The sequence below is a fragment of the Zea mays genome, chromosome 1 (assembly GCF_902167145.1).
Source record: "Zea mays cultivar B73 chromosome 1, Zm-B73-REFERENCE-NAM-5.0, whole genome shotgun sequence".
Lineage (NCBI taxonomy): Eukaryota > Viridiplantae > Streptophyta > Magnoliopsida > Poales > Poaceae > Zea > Zea mays.
Genome location: NC_050096.1, coordinates 239,378,408 through 239,389,208, shown reverse-complemented (window position 1 = coordinate 239,389,208; position 10,801 = coordinate 239,378,408).

The window sequence follows — 10,801 nt, the reverse complement described above, 5'->3', positions numbered from 1 at the left end:
ATCTCGTAAACAATATTCGTGAGAATCCCAGGTACACGATGATGACGCCCGAGGAGGTACTCGGAAAATTCGTAAGCGGGCGGATGATGATCAAGGAGGCGAGATACGTCGACGACGCTCTAAACGGTCCAATCAATGAGCCTCAACCTCTTGCTCTCAAGGCAACAAGAAGCAAGGAAACGCTACCTAGCAAGGTGGCACAAATTGAGGCGGCCGGATTTAATGATGAAGAGATGGCTCTCATCATCAAGAGATTCAAGACGGCACTAAAAGGCCGCAAGGGGCAACCAAGCAAGACCAAGACAAAGGGGAAACGCTCATGCTTCAAGTGTGGTAAGCTTGGTCATTTTATTGCTAACTGTCCCGACAATGATAGTGATCAGGATCAAGGGAACAAGAGGGAGAAGAAGAAGAACTATAAGAAGGCAAAGGGCGAGGCGCATCTAGGCAAGGAGTGGGACTCGGACTGCTCCTCTTCCGACTCCGACAATGAAGGACTCGCCGCCACCGCCTTCAACAAGTCATCCCTCTTCCCCAACGAGCATCACACATGCCTTATGGCAAGGGAGAAGAAGGAGAGTACTCAAGACTCCACTTATGCTTCTTCTAGTGATAATGAGTCTAGTGATGATGATGACATAGATTATTCATGCTTGTTCAAGGGCTTAGATAGATCTAAGATAGATAAAATTAATGAATTGATTGATGCCTTGAATGATAAGAATAGGCTTTTAGAAAAGCAAGAGGATTTGTTGTATGAAGAACATGACAAATTTGTAGAAGCACAAAAATCACTTGCATTAGAGATTAAGAGAAATGAAATGCTTTCTTTTGAACTATCTACTTGTCATGAAACCATTTCTACTTTAAAAAGTGTCAACAATGATTTAAATGCTAAATTAGAAGTAGCAAATAAATCTAATTCTTGTGTAGAACATGTTGTAATTTGTACTAGGTGTAAAGATTTTGACATTGATGCTTGTAGTGAACACCTAGTTTCAATTTCCAAGCTTAATGATGAGTTGGCTAGTCTTAATGCTCAACTTAAGACTAGCAAGAATGATTTCGATAAGCTAAAATTTGCAAGGGATGCCTACACGATTGGTAGACACCCCTCAATTAAGGATGGACTTGGCTTCAAGAGGGAAGCCAAGAACTTAACAAGCCATAAGGCTCCTATCTCCGCCAAGGAGAAAGGGAAGGCTCCTATGGCTAGTAGTACTAAAAGGAACCATGCTTTTATGTATCATGATAGGAGACAAACTAGAAATGCTTATAGGAGTTATAATGCTTATGATGATTTTGACTCTCATGCCATGTTTGCTTCTAGTTCTTCCTACATGCATGGTAGAAATATGTCTAGGAGAAATGCTATTCATCATGTGCCTAGAAAGAATATTATTCATACTCCTAGGAAAGTAGTGAATGAACCCTCTACAATTTATTGTGCTTTAAATGCTTCCTTTGCTATTTGTAGAAAGGATAGGAAAATTGTTGCCAGGAAGTTAGGGGCAAAATGCAAGGGAGACAAAACTTGCATTTGGGTCCCTAAGGATATTTGCACTAACCTTGTAGGACCCAACAAGATTTGGGTACCTAAGTCCCAAGCCTAAATTTGCCTTGCAGGTTTATGCATCCGGGGGTTCAAGCTGGATTATCGACAGCGGATGCACAAACCATATGACGGGGGAGAAGAAGATGTTCACCTCCTACGTCAAGAACAAGGATTCCCAAGATTCAATTATATTCGGTGATGGGAATCAAGGCAAGGTAAAAGGGTTAGGTAAAATTGCAATTTCTAATGAGCACTCTATCTCTAATGTGTTTTTAGTAGAGTCTCTTGGATATAATTTGCTATCGGTTAGTCAATTATGCAATATGGGATATAACTATCTATTTACAAATGTAGATGTGTCTGTCTTTAGAAGAAGTGATGGTTCACTAGCTTTTAAGGGTGTATTAGACGGCAAACTTTATTTAGTTGATTTTGCAAAAGAAGAGGCCGGTCTAGATGCATGCTTAATGGCTAAGACTTGCATGGGCTGGTTGTGGCATCGCCGCTTAGCACATGTGGGGATGAAGAACCTCCACAAGCTTCTAAAGGGAGAACACGTGATAGGGCTAACCAATGTTCATTTCGAAAAAGATAGACCTTGTGCAGCTTGTCAAGAAGGTAAACAAGTTGGAGGAGCGCATCACAGCAAGAATGTGATGACCACTTCAAGACCCCTGGAGCTACTACATATGGACCTCTTCGGACCCGTCGCCTATCTGAGCATAGGAGGAAGTAAGTATGGTTTAGTTATTGTTGATGATTTTTCCCGCTTCACTTGGGTATTCTTTTTGCAGGATAAGTCTGAAACCCAAGGAACCCTCAAGCGCTTCCTCAGGAGAGCTCAAAATGAGTTTGAGCTCAAGGTGAAGAAGATAAGGAGCGACAACGGGTCCGAGTTCAAGAACCTTCAAGTGGAGGAGTTCCTTGAGGAGGAAGGGATCAAGCACGAGTTCTCCGCTCCCTACACACCACAGCAAAATGGTGTGGTAGAGAGGAAGAACAGGACGCTAATCGATATGGCGAGGACGATGCTTGGAGAATTCAAGACCCCCGAGCGTTTCTGGTCGGAAGCCGTGAACACGGCTTGTCACGCCATCAACAGGGTCTACCTTCACCGCCTCCTCAAGAAGACGTCGTATGAGCTTCTAACCGGTAACAAACCCAATGTATCTTACTTTCGTGTATTTGGGAGCAAATGCTACATTCTAGTGAAGAAGGGTAGAAATTCTAAGTTTGCTCCCAAAGCTGTAGAAGGGTTTTTATTAGGTTATGACTCAAATACAAAGGCGTATAGAGTCTTCAACAAATCATCGGGTTTAGTTGAAGTCTCTAGCGACGTTCTATTTGATGAGACTAATGGCTCTCCAAGAGAGCAAGTTGTTGATTGTGATGATGTAGATGAAGAAGATGTTCCGACGGCCGCTATACGAACCATGGCGATTGGAGAAGTGCGGCCACAGGAACAAGATGAACGAGATCAACCGTCTTCCTCAACGATGGTGCTTCCCCCAACTCAAGACGATGAACAGGTTCATCAAAAGGAGGCGTGTAATCAAGGGGGAGCACAAGATGATCACGTGATGGAGGAAGAAGCGCAACCGGCACCTCCAACCCAAGTTCGAGCGGTGATTCAAAGGGATCATCCCATCGACCAAATTTTGGGTGACATTAGTAAGGGAGTAACTACTCGATCTCGATTAGTTAATTTTTGTGAGCATTACTCTTTTGTCTCTTCTATTGAGCCTTTCAGGGTAGAGGAGGCCTTGCTAGATCCGGATTGGGTATTGGCCATGCAGGAGGAACTCAACAACTTCAAGCGCAATGAAGTTTGGACACTGGTGCCTCGTCCCAAGCAAAATGTTGTGGGAACCAAGTGGGTGTTCTGCAACAAACAAGACGAGCACGGGGTGGTGACAAGGAATAAGGCTAGACTTGTGGCAAAAGGTTATGCCCAAGTCGCAGGTTTGGACTTTGAGGAGACGTTTGCTCCTGTGGCTAGGCTAGAATTAATTCGTATCTTGCTAGCATATGCCGCTCACCATTCTTTCAGGTTGTACCAAATGGACGTGAAGAGTGCTTTCCTCAATGGGCCGATTAAGGAGGAGGTGTATGTGGAGCAACCCCCTGGCTTCGAGGATGAACGGTACCCCGACCACGTGTGTAAGCTCTCTAAGGCGCTCTATGGACTTAAGCAAGCCCCAAGAGCATGGTATGAATGCCTTAGAGATTTCTTAATTGCTAATGCTTTCAAGGTTGGGAAAGCCGATCCAACTCTTTTCACAAAGACATGTGATGGTGATTTGTTTGTGTGCCAAATTTATGTCGATGACATAATATTTGGTTCTACTAACCAAAAGTCTTGTGAAGAGTTTAGCAGGGTGATGACGCAGAAATTCGAGATGTCGATGATGGGCGAGTTGAACTACTTCCTTGGGTTCCAAGTGAAGCAACTCAAGGACGGCACCTTCATCTCCCAAACGAAGTACACGCAAGATCTGCTAAAGCGGTTTGGGATGAAGGACGCCAAGCCCGCAAAGACTCCGATGGGAACCGACGGACACACCAACCTCAACAAAGGAGGTAAGTCCGTTGATCAAAAAGCATACCGGTCAATGATAGGGTCTTTACTTTATTTATGTGCTAGTAGACCGGATATTATGCTTAGCGTATGCATGTGTGCTAGATTTCAATCCGATCCTAAGGAGTGTCACTTAGTGGCGGTGAAGCGAATTCTAAGATATTTGGTTGCTACGCCTTGCTTCGGGCTCTGGTATCCAAAAGGGTCTACCTTTGACTTGGTTGGATACTCAGATTCCGACTATGCTGGATGTAAGGTCGATAGGAAGAGTACATCAGGGACGTGCCAATTCTTAGGAAGGTCCCTGGTGTCGTGGAACTCCAAGAAACAAACCTCCGTTGCCCTATCCACCGCTGAGGCCAAGTATGTTGCCGCAGGACAGTGTTGCGCGCAACTACTCTGGATGAGGCAAACCCTCAGGGACTTTGGCTACAATCTGAGCAAAGTCCCACTCCTATGTGATAATGAGAGTGCTATCCGCATGGCGGAAAATCCTGTTGAGCACAGCCGCACAAAGCACATAGACATCCGGCATCACTTTTTGAGAGACCACCAGCAAAAGGGAGATATCGAAGTGTTTCATGTTAGCACCGAGAACCAGCTAGCCGATATCTTTACCAAGCCTCTAGATGAGAAGACCTTTTGCAGGTTGCGTAGTGAGCTAAATGTCTTAGATTCGCGGAACCTGGATTGATTTGTAGCATACATGTGTTTATGCCTTTGATCATATTCCTTATGCATTTTGTTGCTTAATAATGGTGCTCAAGTTGTACAAACACTCCCTGGACCTCACAAGTCCGTTGCAAAGTGATGCACATGTTTAGGGGGAGATGTGTTACAACTTGACCCTTTGAGACTAACCCTGTGCTTGAGTTTGATGCTTTAGTCTCAAAGAAGGATTGAAAGGGAAAAGGTGGACTTGGACCATGCAAGACTTCCACTGCACTCCGATGAAAAGAGTAACCTTTCCAAGTTCATCTTTATACTCTTATTGCCTATTTGCTCTTAGTTGAAGATTTTGGGGAGGCAATGGGGTTAAAGGGCCAAGATTGATCCCGTTTTGGTGCTTGATGCCAAAGGGGGGGAAAATAAAGGCCAAAGCAATAAATGGATCAGCTACCACTTGAGAAACTTTGAAAACAGTAGGATAGAGCTTTTGGTTTGTCAAAACTCTTGCATTGTCTCTTTTGTCAAAAGTTGGCCTCTTGTGGGGAGAAGTGTTGATTATGGGATAAAGGGGGAGTTTTTGGAATCTTGAATCAATTTTATTTGGAAAACCTCTCTTTGTGTCTCTACAAGTGGATTTGACTTAGAGATAGGATTTTGAGGTTGATTTGCAAAAACAAACCAAGTGGTGGCAAAGGATGATCCATATATGCCAAACTGAATCAAAACAATTTTGAGTTCTTATTTGATTTGATTTTGTACTTGTTCTACTTGCTTTATGTTGTGTTGGCATAAATCACCAAAAAGGGGGAGATTGAAAGGGAAATGTGCCTTTGGGCCATTTCTAAGTGTTTTGGTGATTTAGTGTCCAACACAAGTGCCTAAGTGTAAAAAGGTGGACAAAGTACAAATCAAGAATTAAGGTATGTTTCTCAGACTTAGTACATTGTTTTATGGACTAATGTATTGTGTCTAAGTGCTGGAAACAGGAAAAATTCAATTGGAAATGTCTTGGCTCAGAGCAGCCAAGAATCTGCTGAGTCTGGGAGCACCGGACTGTCCGGTGGGTCACCGGACTGTCCGGTGGTGCACCGGACAGTGTCCGGTGCGCCAGGCTGACTCGGCGTGAAGTGGCCGCTCTCGGGAATTCGCCAACGGCGTACGGCTAAAATTCACCGGACTGTCCGGTGTGCACCGGACTGTCCGGTGAGCCAACGGTCGGCCGGGCCAACGGTCGGCCGCGCGATCTGCGCGTGACACGTGGCCGAGCCAACGGCTAGAAGGGGGCACCGGACTGTCCGGTGTGCACCGGACATGTCCGGTGCGCCAACGGCTCTCTGGCGGGCAACGGTCGGCTGCGACATTTTAGGAAGGAGATCGGGCACCGGACAGTGTCCGGTGTGCACCGGACTGTCCGGTGCGCCCGATGACAGAAGGCAAGATCAGCCTTCCAGAATTGCTCTCAACGGCTCCTAGCTGCCTTGGGGCTATAAAAGGGACCCCTAGGCGCATGGAGGAGAACACCAAGCAACCTTAGAGCATTCTTGATCATCCACACTCAGTCTTTGCGCATTCGTTTGTCATTCTCAGTGATTCGAGCTCCGTTCTAGGGAGAACTTTGAGATAGTCTTTTGAGCTCGATTCTTGGCCGTGTGTGTGCGCATTTTGCTGTGGATTTGTGTGTGTTGCTTCCCTCCCTTACTCCGTGTTTCTTTGTGAACTTCAAGTGTAAGGGCGAGAGACTCCAAGTTGTGGAGATTCCTCGCAAACGGGATATTGAAAGGCAAAGCAAAACACCGTGGTATTCAAGTTGGTCTTTGGACCGCTTGAGAGGGGTTGATTGCAACCCTCGTCCGTTGGGACGCCACAACGTGGAGTAGGCAAGCGTTGGTCTTGGCCGAACCACGGGATAAACCACTGTGTCATCTCTGCGTTTGATCTCTTGTGGTATTGTGTTTTGTTGAGACTCCTCTCTAGCCACTTGGCGATTATTGTGCTAACACTTAACAAGTTTTTGTGGCTATAAGTTTAAGTTTCATAGGATCACCTATTCACCCCCCCCCCTCTAGGTGCTCTCAGAAATGCGTCATCTCACCCAAGATGACTAGGATCGAAGATCTCCGCAGAGAGAGCTTCGTCAAGACAATTCCTACAATGATGATGACTGGTATGAAGATTTCCATCATGGAAATTTTGCTTTTGATGATGCTTCTCCTCTATCAGCAGAACTGCAGGCTACAACATGGCCCCCATCATACAAGCCACCTCAGCTCCCCATGTATGATGGGCACTCAGATCCGAAGCAGTTTCTGATGAGCTACGAAGCAACTATATCTTCGTACGGGGGCAACACTGCAGTCATGGCAAAATCCTTTATCAAGGCAGTCCGAAGCGTGGCCTAGACATGGTACTCTTCTCTTCGGCCAGGGACGATCACATCATGGCAAAAGCTAAAGGACATGTTGGTTACCAGTTTCCAAGGCTTTCAAACGAAGCCAGTCATAGCTCAGGCTTTGTTCCAGTGCACACAAGACCATGAGGAATACCTTCAGGCATATGTCCGAAGGTTCTTGCGACTGAGGGCACAAGCGCCCATAGTGCCTAATAAAATTGTCATTGAGGCCATGATCAAGGGTCTTCGGCTAAGACCTACGGCTCAATACTTCGCCAGGAAGCCCCCACAAACTTTGGAGAAGCTGCTTCAGAAGATGGATGAGTATATCCGGGCTGACAACGACTTCCGTCAAAGAAGGGAGGAAGCTTACATATTCTCTGAGATGACCAAGGGCTTCGGAGGAAGAATCCACCCTAGGCATGTTAGATCAATCCACAGCTCTAGTCAGAATGACGACAAAGGAAGCCAACTTCAGAGGCCACAGTACACCTCACAGTCTTCGGGCAGCAGCAAAGCTCCTTTAGGCCACTAGCTCTAAAGGGCAAAGGCGCCAGGGGCTTCGGAGGAAGATATGGGGACCAGCCCAGGAAAATTTATTGCCTATTCTGTGGTGAGGACAAAGGCCATAGTACAAGAATGTGCCAAATCACTATCCAGAAGCAAAAGGAGATCACAGAAGCCAAAGCTCGGTAGAATCAGCTGAAGCAGGTCTTACACACTGCTTCATGCCACTCTCTACATACCAAAATATGTGGGCAATCATCCTGCAGACTCTGTAGCTTTGGCTAGCCATTCTCAGCCTTCTTGGCCTCAACTTCCACCGCCGCCACCACTGCAACCTACACATTCCTGAAACCAGCAGCCAGAAGGGCGCCAGCACTCTCAACAGCAACACGAATTCAGAGAGGAATCTGAAGCTCGTACAGTCAACAGTACTGTGCCAGAATCAAAGCACATTTATTGAGCAATATCCTCCCTCTGAAATACTTTTATGTTCTATGTCATTTTGTTTTTTAATAAGGAATAAACAATGTCAATCTAGTTTCAAGTTCTTATAATAATTTTTGCTTCTATCGAGATGGAATATATCTTCTTCACAGACTTACGAAACCTGAAAATTGCTGAAGCTACAAAAGTCGTTCCCAAGGGAATACAGAGCTAAAAATTGCTGAAGCTACAAAAAGTCATTCCTAAGGGAGCGTAGTGTAAGTTTTGTCGAAGCTACAAAAAAGTCGTTCCTAAGGGAGCGCAGTGTAAGTTTTCTGCTCAAAAGTCGTTCCAAAGAGAATGCAGAGCCAAATACCGTCGACATATAAGGCGAAGAAGTTCAAAAGTTATTCCTAAGGGGATGCAGAACTTATACCGCTGAAATAGAAGGCGAAGAAGTTCAAAAGATGTTCCTAAGGGGATGCAGAACTTACACCGAAAAATAAACGGTGAAGCCGAAAAATAAACGGCAAAGAGATTCTAGTCGTTCCTAAGGGAATGCAGAGATTGTGTGTTCCAGTGTGGGAGTGTGAGTATGTGTCCTCAGCATCATTATCATTTTGCATCATATCATCACATCATTTCGCATATCATCACATCATACATCATATTGCATCAATGACACAAGAATGGAATACGGAGCCGATTTTTGGAAAATATTCTATCAAAGTTACATGAAGTAAGCTTCGAATTACAGCCTCATCAGCCTACACGTAAAAGAGGGATCTCTCTTTGCGAAGCAAAGATATCTTTATTTTTGCGAACCACGGATCTTCTTTCTTCACGAAGCATGAAAAGAAGGGAAGGTGTTTTTTTCGCCGAAGGCTCAAAAACGGTATGTATGAAAGTTTCATGCATCGTAAAGAAATAAGTTACAATAATTTACATAATCAATCCAAAGTTACACACGTCAAATATTACAGCTTCGTTACAATAAGAGCACAATGTTTATTCCAGTGTCTCTTGCATTGACCATTTGAAAATGTTTTTGCAATAAGTGCTAGTCTTCTTTCAGGACTTTCTCTGCAATTTCATTTAACAACTTATTGATGACTTCGTCAACGATAGATTCAGCCATATTAATGATCTCTAGTGCTTCCTTCGTTTCTGGATCGGCCAGGGGATCGAATGGTTCCGGTGGCGGAGATAATTCAGCTGAAGTAGGAAAAATTAATTAGTCCGAAGCCATAGAAACAAATGTCAAAGATGAACATCAAAAGATATTACCTATACGTCTTTCACGCTCTACAGCTTCTTCAGCTTGTCTCGCTTTCATCCGGGCGTCATGGGTGTCTTTTTCACTTTTCTTCATAATTTCATGGGCCATCTCTCGGCCACCATTCACCCAGACATAATTATAGAATTTTCCACCCATTAAGGTCGCTTCAGCTGAAGGATCTTTTGTGTCATCTGCGGAGAAGGTAGCTTTGGCCTGGGCCATGGTCTTGATGTGATCACATCTTGCCTTCTCCAAGATAGTCGAAATCCCCCGTGCACCGGAAAATGCACAAACATCCCCGCGATCACTCAAGATTTCTTCAAAGGTCTCAGCCTCCCCACTTATCCATTCAATAACACCTTCGGGGTCGCCTCGTATGAAGTTTTCTTCGGTAGAATAGGCACTCACGTTGGTGAAACTACCTTTTATTTTCTTCACGCACTCCAAGGATTTTTTAAAGCATCTTTCCTTGGATGTGCGAAGTTCTTCAACATTTTTCTCTAAATAATTTTTCCAATATTCGCTGATATCTTAGTTAGCTTCTGCGAGTGCGCATTTTTCTTTAGCTTCTGCCAGCTGTTTCTGAAGGTCTTCAATTTCAGTTTTTTGGATTTCAGCTTGAGCCTTGTAACTAGCTTCGTATTCTTTCACTTTGTTTACCAATGAAATTAAGATTTTGTCTTTTTCAAGACCTTCGTTTCTTAATTCGATCACCTCTGGGCAAAGGTTGTTCAGAGCCATCGTATAGCCTTCATCTTCAATATCTTTTTGTGCCCTAAGCGCATTGCTAAGAATTAAGCCCTGCAAGAGGGGGACAGAATTAAGCATAGCACAAAAAATATTTCATTTTCAAATACAAAATTAGCTTTTATACCTTTATGCTATTGTACGCTAGGCTGTTAGCAAGTTCGTCCTTCAATAAAATCGAAAGACCGTCTTCCAACTTCGGGAATCCGATGCTTTTACCTATCTCCCGGCAAACGGATATTTCTTTGTTATCCGGGAGACGGTACAAAAAGTCTTCTTCACCACTCCCATTAAACACTAGCACCCCCTTCGGATATTTCAATTTTTGGGCATAGTGTTGCGCTTCTTACATCTCTTCTTGGGATAGTACCTTTCCTGAAGCATGACAAATAATGTAGTCAATACTTTTGTTCGAAGCTTCAGGAGCAGGAGTTTCGATTTTTTTAGTTGTAACCTGTTGATTTTTCCTTGGGGTTAGCAGGCTCCATCTCGGTGGGCCCTGAAGGCCCAGCTTCGGTTTCAACCTGAGTTGTTGCAGCTTCGACTTCTGCCTGCTTAGTATCAGCTTTGGGTTGCGCTTTGGCAGCTTCGGCAATTTTCCTTGTGGGAGCGAGACTCAAGGTTTTTGTTGTTTCTAGCACAACATCCAGCACA